This window comes from Pteropus alecto, unplaced genomic scaffold, assembly GCF_000325575.1.
Source record: "Pteropus alecto unplaced genomic scaffold, ASM32557v1 scaffold36, whole genome shotgun sequence".
Taxonomy (NCBI): domain Eukaryota; kingdom Metazoa; phylum Chordata; class Mammalia; order Chiroptera; family Pteropodidae; genus Pteropus; species Pteropus alecto.
In genome coordinates, this window is record NW_006438868.1 from 43,224 (window position 1) to 60,219 (window position 16,996).

The 16,996-nt window shown below is 36.2% G+C and overlaps 1 pseudogene; it reads left to right on the forward strand.

Annotated features, from left to right (window-relative positions):
• The first annotated feature begins 10,801 nt into the window (after nucleotides 1-10,801).
• Nucleotides 10,802-13,120, forward strand: LOC102884420 (annotated as a pseudogene).
• Nucleotides 13,121-16,996: the final 3,876 nt, after the last annotated feature.

Below are 16,996 nucleotides of genomic sequence, written 5' to 3' on the forward strand. Positions count from 1 at the left end.
AAAATGGACTATGGACCTAGATATAGGACCTGAATGAATAAATTGCATAGAAGAAAACATCGGACTAAACTCATAGACCTTGGACTTAAATATGATTTTATGAATTTGACCTCAAAGGCAAGGGAAGTAAAAGCTAAAATTAATGAATGGGACTATATCAAATTAAAAAGCTTCTGCTCAGCAAAAGAAACTGTCAACAAAGTAAAGAGACAACCATCCGAATGGGAAAATATATTTGCAAGCAACACCTTCGATAAGGGACTTATATCCAAAATATACAAAGAAATCATACAGCTCAATAACAACCAAAAAATGAATGATCCAAACAAAAAATGGGCAGAAGACCTGAACAGACACTTCTCTCTAGAGGACATACAAATGGCCAACAAATATTTGAAAAGATATTCAACATTGCTAGCTATTATGGAAATGCACATCAAAACCGCAATGAGATATCATCTTACACCTGTTCAAATAGCTATAATCACCAAATGTTGGAGAGGATGCAGAGAAAAAGAAACCCGCATACACTGCTGGTGGGAGTGCAAATTGGTACAGCCACTATGGAAAACAGGATGGAGGTTCCTCAAAGAACTAAGAATTGATCTACCATATGATCCAGCAATCCCTCTACTGGTTATTTACCCCCAAAGACTTGAAAACCCATATCCAAAAAGATATTTGTATACCGATGTTCATAGCAGCATTATTCATAGTGGCCAGGACATGGAAGCAACTGAAGTGTCGTACGATAGATGATTGGCTAAAGAAGCGGTGGTACATATATACAATGGAATATTACTCAGCCATAAGAAGAGATGAAATACTGTCATTTGCGACAACATGAATGGACCTCGAGATAATTATGGAAAGTGAAATAAGCCAGACAGAAAACGTTGAAAATTACATGATATCACTTAGATGTGGGATATAAACCTAAAAGCAACAAATGAACAGGACAAACAAACAGAGACTCATGGACATAGACAATGGACTAGTGGTTATCAGAAGGTAGTGAGTGGGGGAGGAGGGTGCAGGTAGACGGGGTAAAGGGGGTCAAATATAGGTAGGCAGAGGGAGGGTGAAGTGAGTAAAGGGGATTAGATATATGGTAGCTGAAGGAAATTGGACTTTGAGTGGTAAACACACAATAGAATATGTACACGTCAAATTATAATGTACACCTGAAAATTATATAATTGTATTAACCAATGTTACCCCAATAAACTTAATTAAAAAATTAAAATTAAAATAAAGTAAAAAAGGATAACTATGTGAGGTGATGCATATGTTAATTAGTTTCACTATAATAATCACTTCAGAAAACATCATGTTAAGACCTAAATATATACAATTTAATTTTTTAAACACATCTCGATAATGCTGGAGAAAAATACAATGATCCAAAAGTTGCTGAAGCAATCTTCAAAAAGAAGAATAAAATTAGAGGACTCATATTTTGAAATGTTTAAACTTACAATGCCACAATAATCAAGACCATGTGGGAAAAGATGGAAAAAATGTCGTAGATGATAGAGGCTTTGTTCATGCCTCTTGCAACCAAATCAAAGTTGTGACAGAAACAAGGAGCAAACAGCAAGGTAAATTGCCTGGGATCTAGATGAACAGAAGCACTATAACTAGGGCGAGAAATAGTCAACCAGCAATGGTAGAAGGTAGGAGGGGCGAAGATGCAAGGCGGCCTGGTCCTAAGCAACTGAGTGTGATAGAGTCTAAGGTAGTGGCAGGTGCAGATGCCTCTGAAAGGGGCTGTGTTCACGAGCAGATTTTCATGTGATGAACCTGCTCACTCTGAGCACCAGAGCTGGTTTGGCTGCATGGAGAGAGTGGGGCACCAAGGACTTGAAGGGTGACAGTGAATTGTTGAAGTGAGGGCCAGGGGTGAGGCTCTCTCCCAGGCAGAAGTGCCTGCAGTATCCATTGTCCCTCTGTTGAGCCCACCTCTCTCTCAGTGTGTGAACATAGCGCCACCATAGCTGAGATGTCATGAAACTGGATAACAGAGGTCACCCTGCCCAGAAGATTCCCTGAAACTCTGCCTCCCCCATCTTGCAGCCCCACCCAAGCCACATCCAGTTGTGTCCTCAGTGAGTTTGGTGTTCTTTGCGGAGCAGCACCTAGACTCACACTGGAGGCAGCTGGTCTCCGTTTCTGGTGTGGTTTCTTGAGTCAACTATAAGCATAGCATCTGTGGATTGCTTTCTGAATCTTAACAGGTGGCCATGAAGGGGTGCAGGCTGGGGCTAAACTTGGCTTGCACCTAAACCCCTCTCAAGACTGTGCCAGTGGACACCTACTTCACAAAGCCACACTAATATGACTGGGAGACGTTAGAGCTTTGCTTAGTACATAGAAACAAACATAGAAAGGCAGCCAAAGTGGGAAGACAAAGAAACAGAAACCATATGAGAAAACAGAACAGAAATCCAGAAATAATGGAGTCAAGCAATTTAACAGATGCAGAGTTCAAAACACTGGTTATAAAGATGCTCAATGAACTTAGGGGAAGAGTAGATAAACTCAGTGAGAACTTTAAAAAAGAGATTTAAAAAACATAAAAATGGAAATGGAAATTATAAAAGGGAACCAGTCAGAAATGAAGAGTAGATGAAGAGCAGATTAGAGGGAATCAACACAGTGGATAAAGAAGAGGATCAGACCATAAAGGATGGGGAAGCCAAGGACACTCAATCAGAACAACAAGAAGAAAGAAGCCAAGACTATAATAATAATTTCAAGAGCCTACGGGACACAATTAAATGAAAACCCATGCAGGTCATAGGTGTACTTGAAGAAAAACAAGAAGTTGAAGAGCTATTTGAAGAAATAATGATGGAAAACTTCCCTCACCTGGTGAAGGAAATAGACATACAACCCCAGGAAGCTCAGAGAGTCCCAAAAAGGAGGAACTGAAAGAGGCCCAAACCAAGACTCATCATCATTAAAATGCCAAAGATTAACTACAAAGAGAGAATCTTAAAAGCAGCAAGAGAAAAAAAGTTAGTTACCTACAAGGGAGCACTCATAAGACTGGCAGCTGATTTCTCAAAAGAAACTCTGCAGGACAGGAGGTCTTTGCACAAAATATTCGACGTGATGAAAACCCAAGATCTACAACCAAGAATACTTTATCCAGAAAAGTTATCTTTTAGAGTCGAAGGACAGAGAAAGAGCTTCTTAGATAAAAATAAGCTAAAGGAGTTCATCAACACCAAGCCAGTATTACAGGAAATGTTGGAGGGACTTCTTTTAAAAGAAAAAAAAACTTATATCAAAAGCATGAATAAAGAGTAGTAATAACTACATATCTATCAATGAATACCTCAAATGGAAAAGCATTAAATGCTCCAACCAAACAATAGAGTGGCTGAATTGACAAGAGAACAAGTCCCCTACATATGCTGCCTACAAGAGACTCATTTCAGATTAAAAGACACACAGACTAAAAGGAAGGGGATGGGAAAAAGATATTGCCTTGATGGACCTAGAGGGTATTGCACTGAATGAAATAAGTCAGATAGAAAAAGAGAAATGTCACATTATTTCACATACATGTGGAATCTAAAGAACAAAGTAAACAACAGCAACAAAAGCGGCAATAAACTCATAGATACATAGGATATTTTGAGGTTACTAGATGGAGAGGGGTTGAGATAGATGGGAGAAAAGGACAAAGGGATTAAGAAGTACAAATGGATAGTTACAAAATAGTCATGTAGATATAAAGTGTAGCATAAGGAAAATATTTAATTATGTTGTAATAAACAGGTAAGGCGAAGAGGAGTACTAGATTTAGTGGGATGATCCATTTGTATGTTATATAGATCTCTAATAACTATGCTGTACAACTGAAACTAATATTTTATAGTACGCCAACTATAATTGAAAAAAAAACCTCATTGAATTGTACAATGTAAATATGAGCGACTAATTGTCTATTATATTTTAATAAAGCCAGAAGAAATCAAGACCATGTGGTACTGGCAAAAGGATAAAAATATAGATCAATGGAATAGAATTGAATTTATATTATTGTTCATTTATTTTTTGAAACTGTCAGTACAATTCAATGGGGAAGAATAGTCTTTTCAACAAGTGATGCTTGTTGTATTGGATATTCATAAATAAAATAGTTAAATTGGAACCGTTCCTCATACCGCAAACAAAAATTAACACAAAATATATCAACAACCTAAATGTAAGAAATGAAACTATAAAATCCTTTGAAGAAAATATAAGTTTATTTTAGTGATCTTAATTTAAGCAATAGTTTATTAGATATGACACCAAAACTACAGTGACAAAAGAAAAACATAAATTAGACTTTATGAAAATTAAAGACTTTCCTGCTTTAAAGGACTCCATCTTGAAAATGAAAATTCAATCCATTGAATGGGATCAAATATATGCATGTCATATATGTAATGAGACTACTATCTGAAATATATAAATTACCTTTACAACTCAAAAACAAAGAAACAAATAACCCAATTAAAAATGGGCAACATATTTGAATCAATATTTTTTCTGAATAAGATGTGCAAATTGACAATAAGTACATAAAAATATGCTTACCATCATTAGTCAATAGACAGTAAGCCAAAACCCAAATAAGGCAATTTCACAGCCATTAAGATAGGTATAATGAAATATATGGAGAATAGCAAATTTTGGTAAAGATTAATCATTTTACATTTCCACCCACAATATATGAGAATTCAAATGATCAAATCTTTACCGAAATTTAATTTGAATTCTCATATGTTGTGGGTGGAAATGTAGAATGATTCATCTACTCTGGATTATCGTTCAGCAGTTCCTCAAAAAGTTAACCATAGAGTTATCATATAACCAGCAATCTACTCCTAAGTATACACTCAGGAGAGTTGAAAACATTTATCTCTGCAAAACTTATACCCAAATGGTCATAGCAGCATTACTCATAGTAGCCAGAAAATGGTAACAGCCCACATGTTTGTCAACTACTGAATGGACAAGCAAAATGTGATAAATTTATACAATGGAACATTATTCAGCTATAAAAGGGACAAAGTACTGATACATGCTATAACATAGATCAATCTTGAAAACGTTATGCTACGTGAAAGAATCCTGTTAGAAAACAGCACTTATTATATGTATCCTTTTATATGAAATGTTCAAAATTGGGAAATCCATAGGGTAGAAATGAGGTGAGTGGTTGCCAGGGTCTGAAGGAAAGGGGAAATGGGAAAGGACTGTTAATGGGTTTCTTTTAGGAGTGATGAACAGACTGAAGATGGATGCACAACTTTATGAATATAAGAAAAACCACTGAATTACACACTATAAAATGATGAAATTTATTATATATGAGTTATAATTCAGTGAAATATATCAATCTGCAATTACCATATAACTCAGAAATTCCACTGTTAGGCATTTATCCAAGGGAATTGGATATTTAGTTTCATGAAGAAACCTGCACATGGATTTTCATAGCATTGTATTTATAATAGCTAAAAACTGGGCATGACTCTGATATCCTCCAATGAGTGACTGGGTAAACAAATTATGGTATATCCATACCATGGAATACTATTAAGTAATTAAAAAGAGCTAACAAACATGTATCAATCTTTAAAACATTATGCAAAGCTTTTAAAAAGCCAATTTCTAAAACTTATGTACTTTATGAAAATCTACAATTATCTCAAAATCAATTTTTTTAATTTAAAAATTTCACTGAAACAGATTTATTCCTATGTACTAGGCTGTGCTGCTTATGATGGTGCTGGAGAGGAGGCACTGAGCTGTTGGGTATGAAGTATAACAGAACAGACTTCAATACCTGAAATTGTTGCTTCAAGTTCAGGTCACGCAAGGAAGAAACCTCAAAACAACCACCAAGACCAAAGAAGAATACACATAAGTTAAAGACACAACACTTGATCTGAAACAAGAAGTTTGTGCCTACTCAACAGCTTTGACAAAACACTTCCCAACACTGCTAGTAGTATTTATTTTCTTCAATGCTATACTGTGAGATTGCCCAGTTCAGAAACAGTTGTAGTCTTCTTCTCTTCCACCTCTTCCTTCTATTCCTCATTTTCCTCCTCCTCCTTCTATTTTTGCAAATAATAATTTCAATGGTCTGTGTCTTCAGATCATCAGATGTACCAATACACAGAGCCATGCCTTACACTTCTCATTACTCAGAAGTGCCCTGTGAAATTATACTCCCACATTATACCTGTCATTCTTACCTAATTTTTAAAATCAAAATGTAGATGTTTCTGACCATACTATGTGAGACTATCTAAAAGTGGTATTTGTAGTTTATTTTTTTATTTCCTAAGTTTTTATTTTATATTAGTTTCAGGTATACAGTACATTAGTTAGACATTTATATAATTTATGAAGTGATCTCCCAATTACCCTGGTGCCCATCTAGTTCTACACAGCCATTACAATACTACTGAAAATGCTCCCTATACTGTACTCCATGTCTTCGTGACTATTTTGTAACTTGTAATTTGTACTTTTTCATCCCTACTTTTTTCACTTAACCCCCGACCCCCAAACCCCTTCACCTACCTATGGCCATCATCAGATTTTCCTCAGTATCTGTGGGTCTGTTTTTGTTTAGTTTGTTCCTTTCGTTCACTAGATTTCGCATATAAGTGAAATCATATGGTATTTATTTTTCTCTTTCTGACTTATTTCATTGAGCATAATAAGGCTCATTCTTGTCATTGTAAATGGTAGGATTTCATTTTTATGGCTCAGTAATATTCCACTGTGTATAAGAACTATAACTTCTTTATATAATCTTCTTTTGATTGGCATTTAGGTGGCTTTCATAACTTGGCTATTGTGAATAGTGCTGCTGTGAACATAAGAGTGCATAGATCTTTACAAACTAGTGTTTTGATTTTCTTTGGATAAAAATCCAGAAGTGCAATTGCTAGGTCATAAGGTAGTTCTGTGTTTAATTTTTTGAGGAACTTCCCAACCTCCATAGTGGCTGTACCAATTTGCAGTCCCACCAATTTGCACAAGAGTTCCCTTTGCTCCGCATCCTCATCGACACTTGTTTTTTGATTTATTGATGATAGCCATTCTGCCAGGTGTCAGGTGATATCTCATTGTAATTTTCATTTGCATTTCTCTGAAGATTCATTACCTTGAGCATCTTTTTATATATCTTTTGGCCATCTGTATATTCTCTTTGGAGAAATGTCTATTCAGGTTCTCTGCCCATTTTTTAATTGGGTTATTTGGGTTTTTTGTTGTTGTTGAGATATATGAGTTCTTTATATATTTTGGATATTAACCCCTTGTCAGATGTATCATAGGTGTATATCTCCTCCTACTCACTAGGTTTTCTTTTCGTTTTGTTGATGGATTCCTTTGTTGTGTAAAATCTTTTCAGTTTGATGTAGTCCCATTTGTTTATTTTTTGTTTTGTTTCCTTTGCCCCAGGGAATATATCAGAAAAATATTACTGATAGCAATATCAGAGTTTACTGCCTATGTTTTCTCCTAGTTTTATGGTTTGAGGTCTTACATTTAACTCTTTAATCCATTTTAAGTGTAAGAAGGTGGTCCAGTTTCATTTTTTTTAGATGTATCTGTCCAGTTTCCCCCACACCATTTGATGGAGAGACCATCTTTATGTCACTGTGTATTCTTAGCTTCTCTGTCATAGATTAAATGACCATATAGGTGTGGATATATTTCTGAGCTCTTTATTCTGTTCCATTGATCTATGTGTCTGTTTTTATGCCAGTACTATATCATTTTGATGGCCTTGCAGTATAGCTTGATATCATGTAGTGTGATACTTCCTACTTTGTTCTTCTTTCTCAGATTGCCATGACTATTCAGGATCTTTAATGGTTCCATATACATTTTGGGATTATTTTTTATAGTTCTCTGAAAAATGCCATTGGTATTTTGATAAAGATTGCATTGATTCTCCAGACTACTTTGGGTAATTTGGCTATTTATCAATGTTAATTCTTCCTACCCATGAGCTCAATATATGCTTCCAGATATTTGTATCTTCTTCAGTTTCTTTTTCAATGACTTATAATTTTCTGAGTAAAGGTCTTTTACCTCTTTGGTTAAATTAATTCCTATGTATTTTATTGTTTTTGATGCAAATATATATGGGATTATTTTCTTAATTTCTCTTTCTGATAGTTTGTCACTGGTGTATAAAAATGCAACCAGCTTCTCAATATTAATTTTGTATCCTGCTACTTTATTCTGAAGCTGGAAGAGCCTTTGGGTGGTACACTAGTTGGGTGGTGCGGGGACCCCAGGAATCACCAGAGTATAGTGAGAAGATTTCCTCCAGCCAATGCAGTATTAGTTTCTGTGCCTGTGCTTTCTCTTGGGCTTCCTGAAAAAGTCTCAGATTGCGGCAAGTCCAATCACTGCTTGTCTTGAGCCCACAGACAATCAAAATCTCTTGAAGAAATACTGTAGCTTGGGACAGGGTTTGTGGCCTGCCACCCGGGATACATGGGCCACGAATGGGTCACATGTGCTGAATCCTGTTGTTTGCTGTCAAATTCATGGCTGAAGGAAAGCACAGGATGGGGCTGGTTTCCTGGGAATGGGCTTGCCTTGAGTAATTTGTTGGTTGGGTGGTGCGAGTACTCAGAGATACATGGGATGGAGTAAGCCTATTCCATCAGACCAATGCAATATCAGAATTGCTGCCAGTCCTGAGTTCGTGGGTTCCCGCAAAAGCCACAGCGAGGCCAATTGCTGTCTGTTTTAGGGCCACAGATCCCCATAATCTACCCAAGTGACAATGCAGTTTGTGCTGGCACCAATGGTCTGCCACCAAATGTCTCTCCCGAAATGTGTGGGTTGTGTAAGTGAGGTCTATTGCCTTCAACAAATGCCCAGCCTTGGGAAGGAGCAGGGTGTGGGTAGGCAATTTGTGGGTTGGGTGGGGTGGGGTCCCAGGTAGACACAGAGTGAAGCAGTCTGATTTCACTGGGCCAATGCAGCTTCAGAATTGGCTCTGTAGAGGGGAGGATTCAACACAAGCAAGATGGCACGCATCTGTAGACTGCCCCAGAGTGGGGACCGACAAAGGACCAATGACAGCTATACCTCCAGTATTTGCCTACTGCCACACAGCTCAGTCTTTTCCTCTATGTCTCTTTCACCTGCTGAGCTGCTGATCCTCCACCAGAGCCCATGGTGAGTGTCTGCAAGTGAGCGAATCTGTGAGTGGGACTCCCAGAATCCCCACTGGTTTTTAGTCAGATTTTGTTAGAACTCCTTTTTCTGTGACTTGAACTCTGGGTTGAGTAGCCCCTGTGTGGGGTTAAGACCTCTCGCTCTTTTGGGGAGACCTCTTCAGCCACACTCTCCCTCCTGGTACTCAAACACCACGTGTGTCTTTGCCCTTCCTACCGGTCTCGATGTGGTTTTTTCTTTATATCCTCAGATGTATGTGTTACGATCAGCTAGACTTAAGGTTCTTCACATTGATTCCTTTATAATTTGGTTGTGATTTTAATGCAGTCCTGAGAAGAAGCAAACCTCTCTTTTACCTAGCTCGCCATCTTGAGCTCCCTCTAACAGTTGTATTCTTTATTAGCTTGATAGATAATTTTCTCTCACTCTTTTATTTATTTATTTTAAGCTATTCACAATGTATGTTTTATGAGAAATGATAGAATATTTAGACCAATATTTAAATAAATTCACCTAAGAACAAAGGAATTATATGTATGACTATAATTATCTTCATCACTGCATGTTCTATACATTCATATTCATCTGCAAAAAAAAAATAATTCTCTTTGCTTCCACAGGACTTCTTGTACAAGCACAAAGTCTTGACAACTGTGTTTATTAGATTTGGAATTAAAAAGTTTCCACAGGTAATCTTATTGATTTTGATTTGTTTATTTATTTTATTTATTTTTGATAATTAAAAAAAATTCCGTTACAGTTGGCCCACAATAGTATATCAGTTTCAGGTGTACAACAGTGATCAGACACTTATACAACTTACGAAGTGATCACCCGATCAATCTAGAAACCATTTGACACCATATATAGTTAATAAAATATTCTTTTTTAAAAACTGATTTATTTAAATTAGTTTTAAGTATACAGTACATTGGTTAGACATCTATATAGTTCATGAAACGATCCCCCAAATTGCTATACCTTATGCTATATTTTACATCCTCTATTTTTGTAACTACAGTTATTTTGTAACAGTGAATCTGTCACAAGTAACTCTTCATACCAGCCCTTTAAGAGGAATTCCAGCCATCCTTTGTCTCACTCAGCCACAATCTCCACTGGTTTTCACAGCCAGAAGTTCTGGGGCCTTCCCGGCACTGGAACCCTAGTCTGGGGAGTCTGGTGTGGTGTTGGGACCCCTTGCTTTTCCAAGGAGACTTCCACAGTTGAGATATCCCTACTGATTTTTAACTGCTACACTTGGGTATGGGACCAGCCTACTCTGCATCTCTGCCCCTCCTACCAGTCTCAGGGTGGCTTCTTCTCTATGTCCTTAATTGTAGGACTTCTGTTCAGCTAGACTTCATGTGATTCTTAATGATGGTTGTTCTATAGTTTAGTTGGAATTTTGATGTAGTCATGAGAGAATGCAAACACAATGTTTACCTACTCTGCCATCTTGACCAGCTCTCACTCTTGTTTTTTAATACTAACAACTTCATCCTTTGAAACATGTGCTAAAAGAGAAGAATCAGTAAACACCACTGAAAGCGCAATAGTTTATTATCACTGCAAGATGAGCTTTGAGCCAAACCTTCTCCACAACAATGGACCCAATGGGTACCCCAATGGTACTTCAGTAGCACTGTGTGAAACTGGGGTTATTGAAAACTGCTAACCTCTTATGGATTTATTCAATGTTCTGAATGTCAAGTTAGAGTTTTCTTTCTGTAAGACTTAAAAGTGGATGATGTTGAATTCGAAATATCATCTGACCGGTGGACTACGAAACCCATTGCTGTTAAACCAGTGAATGTAAAACCAGAAATCCTCCTGAAGAACAAATAAATGGACAAATTGTGTGTGCTGTTGCTCATAACTTAGAGAATAAGTCTCCATCTGCCCTAGGTCAGAGTTCAACAGGGAATGTACACTATGAATATAATGGGTAATTATTTTATCTGACTTACAATGCTAAAGTTGTGGAAGGGAACATTCAGTTGGAAACTGGAGATAAAATAAACTTTGTAGTTGATAACAATAAATATATTGGTGCTGTAAATGCTTGAAACATTATACTGTTGAAAAAGAAACAAGCCTGCTTTCAGGGAGTAGTTTGTGCCAGGAAAGAGGTGTTTGGCTTTTGTGAAAGAGGTGATGATGTAAAAGAAATATTCTTTCATTATAGCAAATATAAGATGACTTAGAAGCCTTACAGCCTGGAGATAATGTGTAATTAACAATCAAGGACAGAAATGGCAAAGAAGTTGCAATGGATGTCAGACTATTGCCTCAAGGAACAGTCATTTTTGAAGATATCGGTATTGCACATTTTGAAGGAACTGTAACCAAAATTATCCTAAAATTACCCAGTAAAAACCAGAATGACCCATTACCAGGATGCATCAAAGTTGATTTTGTGATTCTTAAAGAACTTACCTTTGGAGACAAAGATGCAAAATCCAAGGTGACCTGGTTTGAAGGTGATCATCTTAGGTTTAATATTTCAACAGACCAATGTGACATATTAGAACAAGCAACCAACATAGAAATTCTATCAAATACATGTCAGTTCATTAATGAAGCCAGAGAAATGAGATGGTTTTAGTTTTATCAACTATGTGTATCATGATGCTTGTATGTTCTTCTATTATAATCAATTCTGGATGGGAACCAGCTCCATTTTGCAGATTTATTAGAGTTAACTGTGGTTCTTGATATGCTCTCTACCCAAAGAGATCATGTTATTAGGATTTAAAGCTTCCCAAAGCCATGGTTTCATTCCATTCCCATTCAATTCAACCATTTTCTGGGCACTGTAGGAAAAGAAGCCAATTTTTCCAATCTTAAAACCACGAGCTCTAATACAGGCAAAGAAAAGGAGGCTGAAGATGGTATTACTGTTTATGATAAGTGTGGGGTGAAATTGACTATTGCTTTTCAAGCCAAGGATTTGGAAGAATTTACTTTGCCTCAAATAGGAGATAAGGTTGAATTCAGTATTAGTGATAGAGGTCTGGACAGCTGATTACAACTGGTATGCAACTTCTAAGTAGTAATTCTAACTCCAGTAGGCTCTTGGATTATGTGGCTACTCTGAAGGATAATTTTGGATTTATTAAAAAGCTAATCATGGTAAGAAAATCTTTTTCCATTACAGTGAGTTCTCTGATGATGTTGATAGCCTGGAACTGGAGGACATGGTCAAGTACTGCTTGTCCAAATGCAAAGGCAACAATGTCAGTGCAGAAAAAGTCAACAAACACACTTGGTGAATGGCATTATTGAGGATGCCGATTCTATCATTTACTCTGGTAAAGTTATTCGTCCCTGGAGGAGTGTTGATCTAACACAAATTTAGTACCAAAGAATAATTGAGATCATGGAGGAAGGGAATGTAAAAGGTGGGCTCTATCCATTTGGCATAGGTGGAATGGCCAATAAAGGGGATTGCCTGCAGAATGTCAAGTTCCATTTATATGTCCTAGGCCAAAATGCACAGACTATGGTCTCTAACATCACACCCCTGCATAGTGGAATGTGTGAAAGATCAGTTCGGCTTCATTAACTATGAAGTAGGACATAGCAAGAAACTCTTTTTCCATGTGAAAAAAGTTCAGGATGGCATGAGATATAGGCTGGAGATGAGGTGAAATACTCAGATTCTTAATCACCACCCTGGCAATCGCAACGCTTGTAATGTTTGGTGAGTATGTGAGGGCCCCAAGTCTGTTGGAGATTCATGACCTGATAGGTTGGTGAATCACTTGGAGAACATCATCCTAGATGATGCCAGTGTTCCTTACCTAATGGTTTTTTGTCAGCCAAAGGGACCAGATAACTTAATAGGATTTGGTGCAGAAATAAAAATCATCAGGCTGGTGTCATTGACTAACCACATCCAAAAAATAAATAAATAAATAAATAATAATCAACTGTGGTCAAATTGGGGGTGGGGGGAGGGATTCTGGTGAAGGGTTCCCTCTTCATCCCTCCCAAAATTTGTAATATTTATTCTATTGAGCTATTATATCAGTTTTAACACCTTCCTCCTGATATGTTTTTAAAATAAATGTTTAAGAAAACCGTTTTAAAATCATGCACAGTTACAGCCTGGAAAACTTAAGTCAGTGCCTTATATTATCAATTTAAGAGCTTTATTTGGTGTATTTAACACAACTATCTAATTGCAAAATCCACATTGCCTGTGTAAGTGAAAAATATAAACTGTGATCTTGTTAGCATTATGAAATTCTGCACTTGATATTTAGTATAGACTCTACCTTCATTACTTCTGGCAAGTTGTTCTGCCTTAGCACTCAGTTGCATTCTTTCTTTTTCTTTCCTATTCACTATGCTTTAATTCTGAGGACCATATGAGGGTAGAATGTATTTAAACTTACAAAAAGTTTTATAGACGAACCATTTCTTTAAGTCAATTAAATGTTAAAATGTTATTTTTCATATCATTTATAATCTTGTCACATTCCACTCAATGAAGTTTGGTTAAATTTCAATAAAAATTATCTTCCAGAATAGTTTTTTTTTCCCTTTTGGATGGAAAGGGGGTAAACTTTACTACAATTAGTATGTACAGTGCAGAATTCCATGTAAATGACATGTCCCAGAAGTGTGAAATTTTTAAACATATTTAAACAAAAACAACAAAAAATGATGAATGCACAAACTTGCTGCTGCTTAGATGACTGCAACTTCTAGGAACCAGTTTCTTTAACTGACCTAAAATCAAAACAAAACAATTAAAAAGTTGTGCCTGGAATAAATCTTTTTTTTTTTTTTTAATAAGTAGCTGCCTAGTTCTTGTGTCCTGTTAAATAGGGGTACTTGACCCTTGGTGTAGCTTCTGTTCAACTTTATATCACAGGAACAGATTGGTCTGACTTCTTGACCCTCATCTTGAATTGGCTACATACAGAGTTCCTGGCCAGAGGACTGAAGACTTTGCCTAAGATGACAAGGGTCAACTCAGGGGATGCATGGGAGGGAGCTTTTATCTTCCCCGTTGTAGTTTTAGGTTTTGATCTGTGGATAAACAGTCCATTTATTTTTGTAAACACAAAACATTTTTGCTTTCTCCAGTTTTCTGTCAATGGCAAAATAATGGAAGCAAATGAATTTTTACTGATTTTCGAGACACTAAAAAAATTTACTGATACATATTTCTATTCGTGAAATAAAGGATAGATTAATACATGGGTAGCTAGAAAGAAAGAGAACTTGACAGAAATGAATTTGACAACAATGGGCTTATACTCTACATTTTATTCAGAATCAAAAGGAATACATTAACTTCTTTAGACTATCAAAATGAATAGAATTGAAACATAAAAGAGGAGAAATTTGCTTAAATATTTCTTTAACTTGGGAGATATTAGTTCCTGAAAGAGTTCTGTTAAGTTTGAAAAACAAAAGATTTTCAAAAACACTATGGGTTTAAAGCCATTGGCTATGAATTTGTATGCTAGTACTCAATGCTTCTCAATTTATTGTGCATACAGACATTGAACTGGGGCTGTAAAATATTGCACATACTTTCACAGCATTCTGTGCTCTCTAGCTTGCCCCTCTTATTATTGCTATTATATATTTAGACCTGTATTGAATAGCTTCCATTTGCTTTATTTGGGGCTACAACTCAGGTGGAATAAAATTTTAATTTATTTTATTTTAAAAATCATTATGTTAAAATGCATTTTTCTCTTGGTCCTCTAAATTTTAACACATGTACTCATTTATGTAACCATTGCCACAGTCAGGATAGTACCACCATTTTACAAACTCCTTTGTGCTATGTCTTAATAGCAGGATTTTTCGACCTTGGCCCTACTGACATAATTCACATAGTTGAATAATTCTTTTGCACGGGATACTTTTGTAGGATGCTTAAAAGCGTCCCTGGCCTCTGCCTACGAGGTGCCAGTAGCAGCCTTCCTCTAGTTATGACAATCAAAATTGTCTGGAGTCATTTTCAAAAGGTCCCTTGAGAGGAGACAAAATCTCCCCCAGTTATGAACTACTGCTTTATAGTCACACCTTTCTCAGTCCTTGTCCTGACAATAATCACTACGTGTTCTAAACTGCTACTTTTATCTTTTTGAGAATATCATCTAAAAAGAATAATACATTATGTAACTCTTTGAGACTGGCTTCTTTGACTAAGCATGTTTTTGAGATTCATCCAAGTTATTACATCTATCAATAGTTCACTTCTTTGTATTGCTGAGGTATGTTCCATTTATTGGCTACACTTAAGATTTTAATCAATTTACTTATTGAAGGACATTTGACTGTTTTCCAGATTTAGAAGATTTTGAATAGAGCAGGTAGAAACATTCATATACAGGTTTCTGTTTACATAAATTCAGTTGTTAAGAGTAAATACCCAGAAGAGTGATCCCTGGGTTATTTAGCAAATGTACATTTAATATTACAAAAAACTTCTAGTTTTCCAAATTGTTTTTACTATTTTGCATTCTCATCAGTAATATATAAGATTTCCAGTTGCTCCATATTCTCTCCAGCATATGGCTTTCTGATTAAATTTTTTGAAAATTTTTATTATAATTATAGTTTCATAAAAAGTTGCGAAAAATAGTACAGAAAGGGTACTGTGTATCCCTCACTCGATTTCCCCCAATGGTTATATTTTACACACTGGTGTTTCATCATGGTTTTAATTTGCATTTAGCCAATGGCTAATGATGTTGCACATTTTTTCATGTTTTTATTTATTGTCTATATATTGTCTCTGTTGAAATGTCTTTATAAGTTTCTTGCTTATTTTTAAAATTTATTTTAATTAGCTTCAAGTATACAGTACCTTGGTTAGACATCTATATAGTTTGTAAAACGATACCCCCAATTGCTCCCTCCCTCCCCTGACTCTCCGCCTAGCCAACGTATTAATGCTAAATGCATTCCCTATGCCATGCTCCCCATCTCTGTGATTATCTATCAGCTACTAATTTGTACTTTTTTAACCCTTCACCCTATTCTTCCATACCCTAAATCCCCCCCCCCTGTCTGTCACCAAATTGTCCATTAAAATTGTGAGTCTGTTTTTGATTAGTTTGTTCTTTTTATTCCTTAGATTCCACATATAAGTGAAATTATATAGTGCGTATCTTTCTCTGTCTGACTTAAATACCTTCTAGGTCCATCAAAGCAATAGGATTTTCCATCCCCTGCCTTTTAGTCTGTGTGTGTCTTTTAATCTGAAGTGAGTCTCTTGTAGGCAGCATATATAGGGGTCTTGTTTTCTTATCCATTCAACCACTCTATATTTTAGTTGGAGCACTTAATTCTTTTCCATTTGAGGTACTTGTTGATAAATATGTAGTTATTACCGTTCCTTATTAATGTCTTTGATACATCTTTTTTCTTCTTAAAGAAGTCCCTCCAACATTTCCTGTAATACCAGCTTGGTGTTGATAAATTTTTGATATTTTTGTCTGAGAAGCTCTTTATCTGTTCTTCAACTCTAAATGATAGCTTTGCTGGATAAAGTATTCTTGGTTGTAGATTCTGGGTTTTCATCACTGAATATTTTTTGCCAAACTCTCTGTCCTACAAAGTTTCTTTTGAGAAATCAGCTGCCAGTCTTATGGGCGCTCCCTCATAGGTAACTAACTGCTTTTCTCTTGCTTCTTTTAAGATTCTCTCTTTGTATTTAACCTTTGGCATTTTGATTATAATGTGTCTTGGTGTGGGCCTCTTTGGGTTCATCTTTTGGGTAATCTCTGAGCTTCCT